We start from the raw sequence: 15,215 nt of genomic DNA, 5'->3' as shown, positions 1-15,215 counted from the left end.
TATATACTATTCTTGTGATGTATTATAATTATGAATGAACAGTTTTCATATTAAAATGCGAACAATATTTTGGTGTAAATTCAAACATATTTTAGAAAACTTATTATATTTTCTGTATTTATGTACCCACTTTTGCATCTACCTGATTCGATAATTCATCACCCGGTTGCTGCAGATTCCTAATAATGAGTATTGAATATGTTAAAAAAACTCCTTAATTGGTGTGTACTTTTGTCGTTGGGGTCCTAATTCTCCCATGATAAGTTCATAGATGAGTTCTATTTGACTAAAAGCGAGTTCATCTTTTTCTATGAGACTTGAAATTTTGACGGATATCACTTTTAATTCATCAATAATTCCAATTGCATAAACTAAGTCTTTGTTGTGGTAGAGATTGATAATGAAAAAATGTGGGATTTAACCTATAGTTTTAATGGAAGTGAAAGTGAAAGTGGATTACTTTTCAAGTGTAGTAAGTATGAGAGAGATATGGGTAAAGCCCACACACAAATGATGGCACATGGGTTCTAAAAGGGATTTGGATTCATTGGTCCGAAAAAAATCTTAGTGCATGTGTGCGCATACGATGCACGTGCAGGGGGGTAGAAATCTCATATTTAAACCTCACGTGAGTATGTGTGAAAGGCCCACTTTTGTAAAAAAAAATTTGTTGGGTCTATTACTTTAATTAATTTATTCAGTGAGTTGAACTCCACAAGTTAAAACTCGTGACTATTTTAAGACACACAGGTGGTGTCAACTTGTGACTGTTCTTAGAGACACAAATGGTGTCACAACTCTACAGACATGTCTATTTGTTTGAACAGTCACAACCCGATCACACTTTTCACAAGTCTTGGCGACTGTTTAGAGAGACACTTCTAGTTTTATAAAGGTTCATTTGTTCCTTATTTTAAATAATTCAATTTTTGAGTTTTAATTTGCATAGTACCCCTTTTATTTTCAAAAGACTTTTTCATGTGTCCTTGAGAGTACAAGTTCAATTGTACGTGTACACTAGGAGGATGCCTTGTACACATATGGAACATTGTATTCTAGGAGACATATGTCCAAAAACTATTAACACATTACAAGGGCAAAAATTGTCATAAGGCTATTGAGTCCAATACAATCCTTGCTCATTTCAATACTAAAATAATCTTTTATGGTATTTATAATTTATATTGTTATTTTATTTCGCACTATTTTTTTTTTCTAATCTAACATCATGGAGATAGCAATCTTAAGACAAAGGTAATTAATATTTCTGTGTGAAATATATTTTCAAAAATGATGAATCCTACAATGATCCTCTAGTGAACTATCATGGGAAACCCGAAAAGTTTGATAGGTTTGATTTTAAGAGATGGCAGTAGAAAATGTTGTTGTACTTGACAACACTAAATATGACTAAATTTCTAACTAAGGATGCCCTAATTCTACAAGAGAAGGAAACAGACAAGACTACTACTGTCGTTGCTGAGGTTTGAAAACTCTCTGATTTATTATGCCAAAATTACCTCTTCATTTGATTGGACAAAACACTGAAGAATGAATATAGTACAATCCAAACTGCAAAAAAGTTGTGGGAATCCTTAGTTTAAAAAATACAAAATAGAAGATGCTTGAACGAAAAAATTCATTGTTGGATGATTTCTTGATTTTAAGATAGTGGATTCCAAGACCATTATGAATAAAGTCCAATATCTTCAAATTATCCTGCATGAAATTCATGTAGAATGTATGATAGTTAATGAAACTTTTCTAGTGGCACGTATCATTGAAAAATTACTGTCATTGTAGAAAGATTTTAAAAATTATTTAAAACATAAACGTAAATAATTGAAGATGGAAGACTTGATTGTAAGGTTGAAGATTGAAGAAGAGAGTCATATGAGTGAAAAAAGGGTTTAGAATCACTCTATGTAATCTAAGGCCAATGTTGTAGAGGATAAAAGCTCTAGGTCAAACTTTCACAATAAAAATAAGGAAATTCTCCAACCAAGGTAGTCAAGGTCCTGAAGGCAAAGTTTATAAAAGATTCAAGGGAAATTGTTATGTGTGCAACAAACCTAGACGTCGAGCAAAGGATTGTCACAAATGCAAAGACCAAGATCATGGAAAAATAAACCCATTGAAGCCTAATTGATTGAAGTGGAAAATCTTGCGATAGTTATTTCCGACATCAATCTTTCTATAATTATCTTTGAAATCAACTTAGTTGGAAATACTAAGGCAATGATAGGTAGACATAGAGGTTACTCGACATATATGTTCTAGCAAGAATTTCTTTTCAGAATATAAAAAAATGGAACATGGAGAAAATTTGTTTATGGGCAACACTTTGACTTCAACAATTGGAGGTCAATGAAAGATTGTGTTGAAATGTACTTCATGAAAGAATGTGACTTTAAATGATATGTTGCACGTTTTCGACATTCGAAATTTTTTTGTATCCGGATCTTTACTTAGTAAGAAGGGTTTCAAGTTGATTTTTGAATCTGACAAATTTGTATTTACTAAGAATGGGATGTATGTTGACAAAGGTTATTTGATTGATGATTTGTTTAAAATGAATATAATAACTATTGTACCTAAAATTTTTAGTACTAATAAAATTAATTCTTCTACTTACATGCTTGAGTTACCTTATGTCTAACAAGGTAGATAAAGGCATGTTAATTATAGTTTTTTAAGAAGATTAACTAATTTAGGATTGTTGCATAAATTTATTTTTGATGCTATCTATAAATGTGAAATTTGGGTGGAATGTAAGTTTTCAAAATAATCTTTCAAATCTATTGAAAAAAATTATGAACCTTTAGATTTGAAACACAGTGATCTAAAGTTTGTTCAAAGTAGAGAAGATAAAAAATATTTTATCACCTTTATTGATGATTGCATTCCATATTGATGTGTATTTTCTACGAATCAAAGATAAGGTCAGTGAAATTTTTATTAAATATTACCATTATAGATACATGGGCTTCGAAATCTTTGGGGAGGTTTGAGCTCATCTATTTGGGATTTTGGAGTCGCCACCATTCAATTAAGGTATGAATGGGTACCATAAAATTGTTTTGAAATTTATTTTCCTTGGATTGTAGTGATTCTTATATCCAAAAAGATAGGTAAAGGTCAACCTAGAATTCTAGGCAAGGGAGTTCAATTAAGGGACAAGGAAGGTATTAAACACCTTGTCCCTCCCATCCTAAGATGGTTACCAATAAGATCATAAAAGAAGTATAAAAACTATTTTTTTGGATTTTTTTAAGATAGAAGGAGTTATAAAGAATTAAGGAAAATTGATAGTTTATTTCTAGAAAATGGGCAAATTAAGATGATGAACAAGCCCTTACTAGAAGTAGGTGCTTACTAGATTTTTTTGTAAGCCAAAAACTTCGGTGGAATCCACTTGGATTCCTCCATTTTGAGTCTCTAGGCGTTAAATGAAGATTATGTACTCACTTGGGAGTAACGTTTTATTGGTTTAGTCTCTAGGAGGTGTCCATGGGTTGGACACCAACATTGGAAAGATTGGGACCTTCATGCATGATTTATATCCCTTCTGAGATTTTTTTTTATTGGTATAGAGAGTTAGGTGAGCATCTAAAGAGATCATCATCTTTGACTCTTAATCCTTTTTTAAATAAAAGTGTGGTGTATATGGGGATGTACTTAGAAGATTACCTCCTAAGAGGGTTTATTCTCTAGCTCTATTACCATCAAGAAAACTATTATTTTAAAAAACTTAGAGTACAAGAAAAGTAAAGAAAATGAAGCATCTACATTATAAATTTAAACTGCATAACTGAAGAAATTAAAGAACCTATTCTCATCTTTGAAGGATTATGACAGAATTTTGGATCTCTAATTGTTCCTCCTCTATTTTCCTTGAAAATGTCTCATATATATAGGACTTTGAGAGACCCTTGAGGGAAAACTTATCCTAAAATCTTGATTTCCCAAATATTCTAGGAAAAACCTTCATGAAAAACATCAATTACACCTTCTAATCTTGGCCTTATAGTGTTTAAGCTTTTATAGAGTCACACCAATTTTGATGATCAATGGATATAATAGTCTTGGCAGCCAAAGTTTTAGAAAATTCTTAGTAAGTGGTAGAATGGTCCTGGACCTTATAATTTGGGTCAATTATGAGAGATCTAGGCCAAATGGCATGTAATTTAGTGAAGCCTTTTTGTCTTCTTTGGTCATTTTTTTAGGCTAGTTCTTTAACCAATGAGGAATACAAAGGTCATTTGGCATAAATTTTAGAGACTTCTCTAGGGTGGACAAAGTAGTCAATATACCTTGAATGCCATGGAATTTTTTTAATCTTTTAAAAAGATTAGAAGGGTAGAAGAGGGTTTTGATTCTAATGTTTCTCAACAAACCAAGATTAGAAGAGGTTATTATTATTGAATGGGGACCAAACAAGACCTTTGATCAAGTTTAGAAAAGTAAGAGGATTATCAAAAAGTCCTTGGTGGGGAAAATTTGGAAATTTGAAGCATATGTAGAGATGAAATTATGAAGGGACTAAGAGAGGAAAAATCTTATTTAAAAGGGTGGGTGAGGTTTTCTGTCGAGAATCTCATGCACACATGGGCTCTCTAACTACCTAATTGAATTGGAAGTACACTATGTAAGGCCAAGGGAAGTTAGAACCAAAAATGGCTTAGCCATATGATTTGTATGGTCAGGCAAAGCTATGTTTGGCCGTATAGGCCACATGGCTAAGGAAAATTTAATTTTTAATAATTAAAATTGATCATCTTTGATTGGTCAAAGTGAGTCCCATTTTTTTTATTAAAATTTTCTCGAGATGATCCTCAATACAAAGATTCGAACAAGCTCTCAGGTTTGTTTGATCAAATTGGGGTGTCTACAAACATGAGGTTGATAATCAACTCAATAAAATAATAAATGTCCCCAGAATGGATAGAGGTGGTGAATATGATTCATTAATTTTTAATAAGTTTTGTGCTCAACATGAAATTATTCATCGAACAATAACACCATACATGTCTCAGCAAAATAGAGTTGTAGAAAGGAAAAAAAATCGAGCATTAAAAGAAATGTTGACTATGATGCTAATTAGTTTTGGTTTAACATAGAACTTATGGAGGAAAGCTTTCCTTTTTGCAAATTACATTCTAAACAAGACACTCCACAAGATATCTAATAGATGCCGTATGAATTATGGAAATGGAAAATGCCTCTATATAAATTCTTAAAAGTGTGGGATGCCTAGCAAAAGTAGCGGTCCCAGTTCCTAAAAGAATCAAGTTAGGATTTAAAACTATTGACTGTGTATTTATTTGCTAGGGCAATTGTAGATATTCCATTTTTGCCTAGACCGAGCCCAAGAACACCGAAAACCTTTTAAGAAATTACTTGGTCCAAATGTATTTCAAGAAGGTTCAAAAACCCAACTTTCAAGTAGCTACAAAGCATGAAGGCCATTTTCAAATTCTAAAATTAAGCTTATCGTATCTAACCCTTAGCCAAACTTAATTTTAAGACTAGCCGTTGCTCAACCTTGGCCAAACATATTGTTTTGCCTGGCCAAGGGTAACCCATGTCCAGAAGCATTTTTGCCTAGTCCAATGGGGACCCACAGCTAGGCATAATTTTTGTTCAGGCCTTGATTCACCTAAGCCTAATTCTATTACAGACCCATATGTGCTCATATTTTGTTAGGGATAATTATCCTTTAAAACCCCTCAATGACTTTTCCCCAAGAAATCCCTCTCTTTTATTCTTTTACCCTTTCTTCAACTCTTTAATAATCCTACCCTTTGATTTTTTTGTAGTTTCCTTATTCTTCTACAAAGACACTTGGTCAAATTGGTCTCCACATGGATGTAATTTCTACCCTAACTACATATTGCTATAACTAAATTCAGGTAGATTACCTTTATGCCCCCAAGTTTATCTTTAATCCTAGAAGGATTTTTGTAAATTAACAAAGTTCAAGAGGTTTTAACAACTTTTCCCAACCTTTAGAATTGTTTAGAAGTTATTGCATTTAACAATCCTATCCTTTTCATCATTATAATTGGTGAGACCTATAGATGAGTGAAAGACCATCAAGGCCAATGAGAAGAAAAGTAAATTAGATTTTCTCTAGCAATTTTGTTGAGAATATTGGGAACTTTTGGATTTAGCAAACGTTTATCCCCAAGGGTCTCCCAAAATCCTATAAATAGGACCCTCATCCAAGGTAAAAAGAGGAGAAGGAAGAGCTCAAGTAATTAAAAATTATGTCCAAGTCTCTCCTTAAAATCCTCTAGCATACTGAAATTCTATCCAAATCCCTTCCCAAACACTTAGGAAGCTTTAACTAAGGAGAAGAAAAAGAGACCAAGGTGGGGTCTAGCTATAATTTTTTAGATTTTTCTATGTAATCCCCTACTATACCTCCCTTTTCTATCTATTCCCTTTCTTCACATTTAAGCAAGTTTATATTTAAGTTTTCTTTATTGTACCAATGTAGATTTTAATTTATTTTAGTAAAGCTTGGAGGTAGAGAGTAAAACTTCCTAAAGGTAATCTCCTCCTATAAGTTCTCAAGAGCATTAGAGTAGTTAGTTTTTGTTTATTTACTTTCCTACCAAATTTACATTCCTAAAATATACTTGTTTTCTTATTTTCTATTCCCAATGCCTTAAGAGTTAGATAATAATCCCTCATTGGAGGTAATCTTCTCTTTCAAAGTTTACTAGATGCAGACACTATGTGTACACACATCATAATATTTTTTCTAAAATGGCTATGGATCAAAGGTGGGGATCTATATAGATTAGCTAACAAAACAATAGTCCCAAAGATAACACAACTTTTGCATAAGGTCCTTAGTTTTTCCATGGAGGTATCCAACTCATGGACACCTCCTAAAAATTAAACCAATAAAAAAATATTGCCAAGTGAGCACATAACCCTCCAAAAGAGCCTTGGGATCCAAGGAGGTGAAATGCATGTGTATTTCCACCAAAATCCTAAACTCATAAAAATTCCAGCAAATACCTTTTATTTTTAGCTTGTTCATTAGTTTAGTTTCTTACTTTTCTAAAACTAGACTAAAGTTAATTTTTCTTAACTGTTCTCCATAATTTCTTTTATTTTCAAAATCCAAAAAGAGTTTTCCAATTTTCACCTATGGTCATATATTGGTAACCATCTTAGGATGGGAGGGACAAGGTGCCTAACACCTTCCTTATCCCTCAACCGAACCTCCTTACCTTAGACTTCTAGGTAAATCATTTTCCCCTTAACTTTAGATATGTGAGTCAATACAAGCTAAAAAATAGAATTAAAAAAAAAAAAAAAAATTTTATAGTATCGATTCACACTTTAATTGAACGACGACAACCTTAAACCTGCGTAGATGAGCTCAAACCTCCCCAAGGGGTTCGAAGCCCATGTATCTACAACTTGGCAATTCTACTAGGAAAATCAAGGGTTCAAACTAGATTTTAATGACCATTGGAGTAGATTTTGAAATACTAATTTGTTGTTTTTTCTTGTAACTAACATTTTTTTCTTTGTGTTTTTCTTTGTTATGTGGTAAGTGCTTGTAATAATTTGGGACTGATTTTGCTTATTATTTTGAGATAAATTTTCATATAAAGTTGGCACACTTCTCTTTTAAAATGCTCTTGTGCACATCTTGATCATAGCCAATGCACAAACCACTTATCTTAAGAAAACTCTCTAACCCCAGATCCAAGTAATCTTACACCTTGAGTTCGCACACCTTAAGAAACGAAGACGAAGATATCCAACTCAATTACTAACTTTCAAATACTTGTTTCGATGTCTATGGAGGTTTGAAGATTTGAGAACCTTCAATCTACCTATCGCCAGTCATGCATAGCATTCGGTTAAAAGTTTAGTACACGTGTTTTGAAAAAAAAATTCCTAAAACTTGTGTGGCAACTCCTTAAAGCATTGTAAGTTCCAGTTGACTCACAAAGGTCAAGTTGTCAGGCTTTGTTCAAAAGATCAATGTAATAGATTAGTGTGTCTCACCTTTGATAAAGGGGGATTTGTCCTTTTGTATTCCTTTTAAGCCTTACAAGACACCTCCTAATGACATAGATTTCCCAAAGTCAATTCCCAATTTGGAGAGGGCCAAAACCCTGCAAAACTAGTTGAAAACTGATGTTGTAAAAGAAAATTTTATAGAAAAATAGATTCTAGTCTGTAAGTCAGTCAATTTTGTGGGTCAACAATTGACCTTTGGCCGAGGCAAATATTTTGCCTCGCCGTACTTGACCCTTGGCCAAGGCATTTGTTTTTCCTAGTCGTACCTGACCCTTGCTCAAGGCATTTATGTTGTCTTGCCATACCTAACCCTTGGCCAAGGTCTTTTTGTTGTCTGGCCATACTTGACCCTTGGCCAGGGCAAACATTTTGTCTAGCCGTATCTAACCCTTGGCTAGGAAATGTTTTATTCTGGATTGGCATCAACCACTAGCACAAGAGGGGTTTTGTATTATCCACCCTTAGCCCCGGCTAGAACACATATGTGGCCTAGTTTGAACTTCACCCTTGGACCAAAAAAAACTTTGAACTTTCTCTAGTCTCTTGGCTTCTTGTGGTGAGTCTAAATCCAAACCTAATGTGTTTTCACATTCCCACCTAGTGTTGCGCCAAGGATCCATTAGTGTTAAGGATAACCTTACTCTCAGGTTCAAACTCAAGGTCCATCGAACTCTTTCAAATTTTCTCAAGTATAGGAATAGGATTCAATGCCATCACTCTAATCATAATAGATCTCCTTATGTGTTAAAGTCTTCAATCCTTACTTGTGAAACCAAACGAATGATTCAAATTTAAAAAATCTTAAAGGAAGTTAGGAATCCATTTCGCATTTTGATCATACCAACTTCAAGGATTTGTGGAGTCCTTTCCAAATTAGACTTAGGATTCTAATTATTTAGACCTAGGTGTATCCATAGGTTTGGAAGTACTCGTATTTTTAAATCCAACGTGAATCCCTAGTCTAAGTTGTGAGTTATCCTAGATTGCACTTCACGCCAAAGAGGGAAGAAAAACTTTTCACTTCAATCTTTAGGATAGACCTTCCATCTCATTTCCTTAGAACTTCAAAATTCTTAAAAAATATAGTGCTACCAATAGTCACATATTTTAGGTTTGTTAGATCATTTTATGATTGACCCACTTGTGGGTCACTCCAATCATCCTTCATCAATATAGGTCATAGACACAACCAATCCTTATGTGTTGCAGGTTTGTTAGAACCCCAGAGCTCAATCCCACTTCTGGGTCACCACGATCTTTGCCGGTAAAGGCAGTGCAATCCTCTCAAAATTTCATGGCTTCAAATCTCATTTAGTTAAGATACCCATTTCCAAGTTTCAAGTGCAAAGCGACCCTATACAATGAACCTTCTTCAAGACCTTTCGGGTTCAAATCTTATATAGTCAAGATACCTTTTTCAAAGGTTCAAGGACAAAGTGACACTATACAACGAACCTTTTTCAAGACCTTTCAAGTTCAAATCTCATACATTCAAGATACCCACTTCCAAGATTCAAGGGTAAAGTGACCCTATACAATGAACATTCTTTAAGGTCTTTCGGGTTTTGCTTCATACACTCAAGGCACCCAACTCAAAAGTTTAGGCACAACAAACATACAAGGGACCTTTTCCTTTGTGTTTCTTATTTTTGTAGATTGGGTCTCTCAAAGACCTTTGGACCTCTAAAAGTCAATTTAGTACACTTTTTTTTCATAGTTTAGGACTCTCAAAGACCTTTGGACCTTTTAAAGGTCAATTTAGTATATATTTCTTTCATAGTCCAGGTCTTTTAAAGACCTTTGGACTTTTCAAAGGTAAATCTAGTATGTTTTCCTTTCATAGTTCGGGTCTCTTAAAGACCTTTGGACTTCTTAAAGGTCAATTTAGTATGTTTCTCTTCTACAGTTCAAGTCTCTCAAAAACCTTTGGACCTCTTAAAGGTCAATTTAGTCTACTTACCTTTATTAGATCAGGTATCTCAAAGATTTTTAAACCTCTCTAAGGTCAACTTAGTATGCTTTCCATTCATAGACCAAGTCTTTCAAAGACCTTTGGACATCTTAAAGGTCATTCTAGATCATAGACTTGATCTCTTAAAGATCTTTAGACCTCTTAAAGGTCACCTTAGATCGAGCTTTAATGTTAGAAGGTCTGGGTAGGGACTAAAAGCGCCCTCAATCCGCGGGGTGCGCGAATCCGCTGTTGACTTTGAGGTTTGGGAGTCGCCACCTAGTTATTACGGTCTAGGAATCGAATATTGACTCGAAATGGATAAACAAACAACTAATCTCTAAAAAATACTGAGTCCAGGGATCACATTACGGGATTGGAAGGTATTAGGCACCAACCTCGCCTAGCAAATGTCGGTCTCTACTAATTTCCCAAAATGATTACATTGCTATAAAGACCTAAATAATAATAATAAAAAAAATAAAAATATTTACCTTTTCAACGCAACGGTTTTGTTCCCTCAGATTTGATAGAACAGCTCCTCGTATAGTACTCCTCGCTTTGTTCTATAACCGGATTCGCTTTAGACCTCCAAGACGAAGTACCTCCTTCTTAGATTTGAATATTTCTGATTTGTTTATGAATTTCTAAGTGTTTTTTAGGGGTTTCTAAGTGTTTTTTAAGCTAAAGTTGGGGTATGGATGTTAGGTAAGGAGTTAGGACTTCAAAATTAGGATTTATTAGAAGCTAGGGAAGCTTTTTGACCTACTTTTCTTAGGGTTTATTTTTTGATACGAAAATAGGTTGCAAGGACCCTTATTTATAGATTTTTTAAAGTACTTTTTAGATAGAGTTGTGTTTAATTAGAATTATTTTTAAATAGAGTTAGTATTTAATTAGAATTACATTAGATAGTTTTATAGTTTAATTAGAATTCTATTAGATAGTTTTAGAGTTTAATTAGGTTTCTTTTAGATAGTTTTAGAGTTTAATTAGAATTCTTTTAGATAGTTTTTGAGTTTAATTAGAATTCTATTAGGGTTTTGACTTAAGTCTCACATGATTGGCTTGACTTTAGGATTTTGACTTAAGTCTTACTTTATTCACTTGAATTTTAATTAGTATTTCAATTTACATAAATATTTTAATTATTAATTTTAGAATTTTTAATTATTAAAATTGTAAAATTATCATTTTGCCCTCAAAAAGGAGTTTTTGTATTTTAAGTCATTTTTTAATATTCTAGGATGTTTTGGAATCGATTTTTCGTAAGGCATTCAATGGAATATTGGTTTTTGTCATTTATGAAATTTTTTGTGTGAAATGGTAATGAACTTTATAAGGGTATTTTCGTAATTTTATCAAATTTTGTGAAAATTGACGAAATGATTTATTTCATTTCGATTTGTTGTGTTATGTGTTTGAAAGGGTTTTTCTAAGTGTAATGTAGGCTTTAGGGATGTTTCGAGGTTAGGGGTATTTTGGTAATTTAGGTATTTTTTAGTGATTTTTATCGTGAAACTTCTTTTTATCTGAAAAATGATGATTTTTAGGCTTTTGAGGTTATATTTTCCTAGCGTAGCGTGATTTTTACAGTTTTTTTAGTTTAAGATACCTCATCCGAATTTCTGAAACACATCTAGTAACCAAATAGAGCATTGGAATAAACATCCATCATTGGGAACCGTTGCAATCGGGTTGACGAGTTGATTAATCAAGCAAGTACGAAAATGGAGTGTCTATAGATGCCCCTCTTTGGCAGAGGGTTGAAGCAAAGTAGATAGCAAATCTATTTTGGTAGATAGTGCGATATCCGAATGCCAAAGCCAGTGACAGTTCATTTTGTTGCCTAATTTAGCAATTCGTAGAGGCATTCAGATCCTTGAGGGTAAAGCTCTCCCCGAACTAAAAAATGTCAGGTCCTTGAATGCGAGCTCTCACTGACAGCGTCAGATCCTTAAATTTTAGAAAATTCTCCCTGACTAATGAAACAAAGGTGCACGTGTATATTTGAGATAAATCTCAGAAGATCTTAGCAAAATTTAAGCAAAAACTAAGAAAATCTAAGCATAACTAAGCATAATCTACGCATTATCTAAGTAGAAATTGAGCATAATATGAGCATATCCGAGAAAAAGTTGAATATCTTACTCTACATATCCTGGGTGAAAGAGTAATGAACAATTTTTTTTTTAAGTCCTACTCTACCTAATCGAGGTGAAAGAGTAATGGACTAATTTTCTAGGAGTCCTACTCTACCTTCTCGAGGTGAAAAAGTAATGAACTAATTTTCTAGGAGTCCTACTCTACATACTCGAGGTGAAAGAGTAATTCACTAATTTTTTTTTTTTTGAAGTCCTACTCTACCTGCCCAAGTAAAAGAGTAATGAACTAATTTTTTTGGGAAGTTTTATTCTACCTGCTCGGAGTCAAAAAGTAAGAAACTAATTTTTTGGGAGTCCTATTCTACCTGCCCAGGGTAAATGAACTAATTTTTTTGGGAAGTTCTACTCTACCTACTTAGAGTAAAAGAGTAATGAATTAAGCTTTTTGGGAGTCCTACTCTACCTGCCCAGGGTGAAAGAGTAATGAACTAATTTTTTTTGGAAAGTTCTACTCTACCTACTCAAAGTGAAAGAGTAATGAACTAATTTTTTATAGTTCTACTCTACCCACTCGGGGTGTGTAGACACCCTATTTTTGCATTCGCCTGATTAATCAACTCGTCAACCCGATCGCAATGATTCCAAATGATGGATGTTTATTCCATTGCTTTATTTTGTTACCAGAAATATTTTAGAAATCCGGATGAGGTATCTCGAACTGACAAAACCTTAGAAACCACGCTACGCTAGGAAAAAACGACCCCAGAAACTTAGAAATCATCATTTTTCAGACAAAAAGAAGCTTTAAGATAAAAATCACTAAAAAATTATCAAATTACCAAAATTACCAAAAAAATTACTATCAAGAGGGTAACTAATGAGACTATCGTTGTTCTTCTCACCGGAGTTAATAATAATCTTACTTTTACCTTACTTGTGGGACAAATAGGGGATCGAACCCAAGAGAAAGGAGGAATAGAGTTAAGCTAAGAAGATAAAATTCAAATTAACTAAAAGAAATTAAAACTGTTTTTCTTTGTATTTTTGAACTTATAAGAAAATGTAAAATTGCTAGAAAATAAACTAAAGTAAATGAAATTAAAAGCAAGTAAACTCATGAAATTAAAATACCATTGGAGGTGGATCTACCTAGAACATGTTGATGAGCAATTCCTAATTTCTAGTCTTTTTATAACTCAATCGTAAGGGCTTGGTGTTAGCTCCTTAGATCGGAAAGTTTTACAAATGAAACGAAATAAGGGAACATAAACAAAGTAGAATTCTTTGAAAACTTCCTACTACCAATTATCTAGTTTAAGCATATTTTATCTTGATCTAATCTAAGCATAAAGTATCTATATTAAGAATAAAAGGTGCAAGAAACTTAAAGAGAACTGATAAGCATTTTAAATAAAAAAAGGCATGAAATTAGAAATAACACAAGAACTTGCTCTGGGCTTTTCCACTATCCAATGGAGAGGAACTTAGCCTAATATCATTGCAAGAGAGGGAAGATAAGAGATGAAATAATTTTTCTTCATTTCATGGAGAAACTTACAACTTCTTCTTCTTCTACTTCTTACAAGACTATTTAGCCAAAAAAAAAAAACTAGAAAATGAAAATACAAAAAGTAAGAGAATAAGCTAAGAGCCTTAGATTAAATGAGTCTTGGATAAGAAAACTAAGATGGAACATTTTCTCTAGAAATGGAGGTTCTATTTATAGAAAAAAAATGTGTGTAGAAGAGTCTAAAAGTAGCATCTACTTTTCTTTGCACAAAAAGACAAAAGAGGAGAATATGAGTTAAGGATTACGACATTTCAAAGTGGCCCAAATACTTTTGCCTTGAGATTTTGATTCCAAATTGTTGATTTTCTGCATAAGAAACACACGTAATTAGATTTATTTAGTAAATGAATTTATTTATATATAATTAAGCCTAATTAACATGCAACATGATGTTTTGAGGCTTAACATAATTATTACCTTAATATGGAGAATTAGGTACAAAAATCAAGATAAATAATCGAAAAATGTGTGTATAATTGAGTGTTTGGAGACACTCATCACACCCCTAACTTACCTTTTTCTAGTCCTTAAAAAATAAAACTACCACTTTCGCAGGCACCTCGACTGCATTCAGCGAATGCAGCAAGCCCTTGAACCGCTAGGTTACCCCTAGTGGACGAGTTTGACTCGTGAGGATTTGTAGAAAATATACCCACAAAATTTGAAAATAACTTTGAAGTAAAAATAGTCAAAATCAAAACTTATATTGAAAAGCACAAGTCTTTTTTTTGGTTTTGTCAATCAATTGGAAGTACTACTTGGTACAGAGTCCCAACTCTTATTTCTCTACGACAAAACTTAGACTTAAATTGACCTTTTTGAGCGATAGTGATTCTAACTCAGAAATTTAAGAGATTCGATTTCCTAAAATGAGTTTCAACCTTCTAACTACTCAAGAATAGTTGGAGTAACTTAGGGTTTAATTCTAAACTTAGCATCCTGTCTGGGGTAGTGAGAAGTGTGGATATTCACTTTAATACCTCTAAGGGACTTTATCTATGATATTCCAATATACTCGCATTTTTACACTTGATGGCTTTCACCCTATTAAAATTTTACATAAACTTTTAGATCTTTGAATTTTTTTTTTTTTGAAATATCTCTTTTTTCTATTACTTTTTCACTCTTTTTCTAAGAAAAGTAGGTAGCCCTTTTCAAGGTACCCAGTCTAATTTAATGGTTGCTATACAAGGTGTATACAATCAAGTTCTGTTTTTCTTCTAATCAGCCAACCAATTGATCAAGGAAGTCAAAGTTCATCAAACCTAGTTTTTCCTTAAACTCTAGGTAGAAAGAAGGTAACAAGCTCTCTTAATAATTGGTGTTGACTCATTTTTTTATTTGGATTATTTTTTTGGTTTGTATTATCCTTTATCAGTACCATTTGGTTCAATTTTGGATATTTCAGATTAGGCATATAATTTTTCTTTTGATTCAATCTAGGGTCATTTTGGAAATGACCCTAAATAATGAAAGATTTAAATTGACATAAATTGAGGATGGAATGATGGTGATTGGAATGTGAGTTATGGATTTA

This window comes from Akebia trifoliata, chromosome 16 (genome assembly GCF_017979445.1).
Source record: "Akebia trifoliata isolate Shusen 1 chromosome 16, ASM1797944v1, whole genome shotgun sequence".
Classification (NCBI taxonomy): domain Eukaryota; kingdom Viridiplantae; phylum Streptophyta; class Magnoliopsida; order Ranunculales; family Lardizabalaceae; genus Akebia; species Akebia trifoliata.
Note: the sequence above shows the minus strand (reverse complement) of the source record.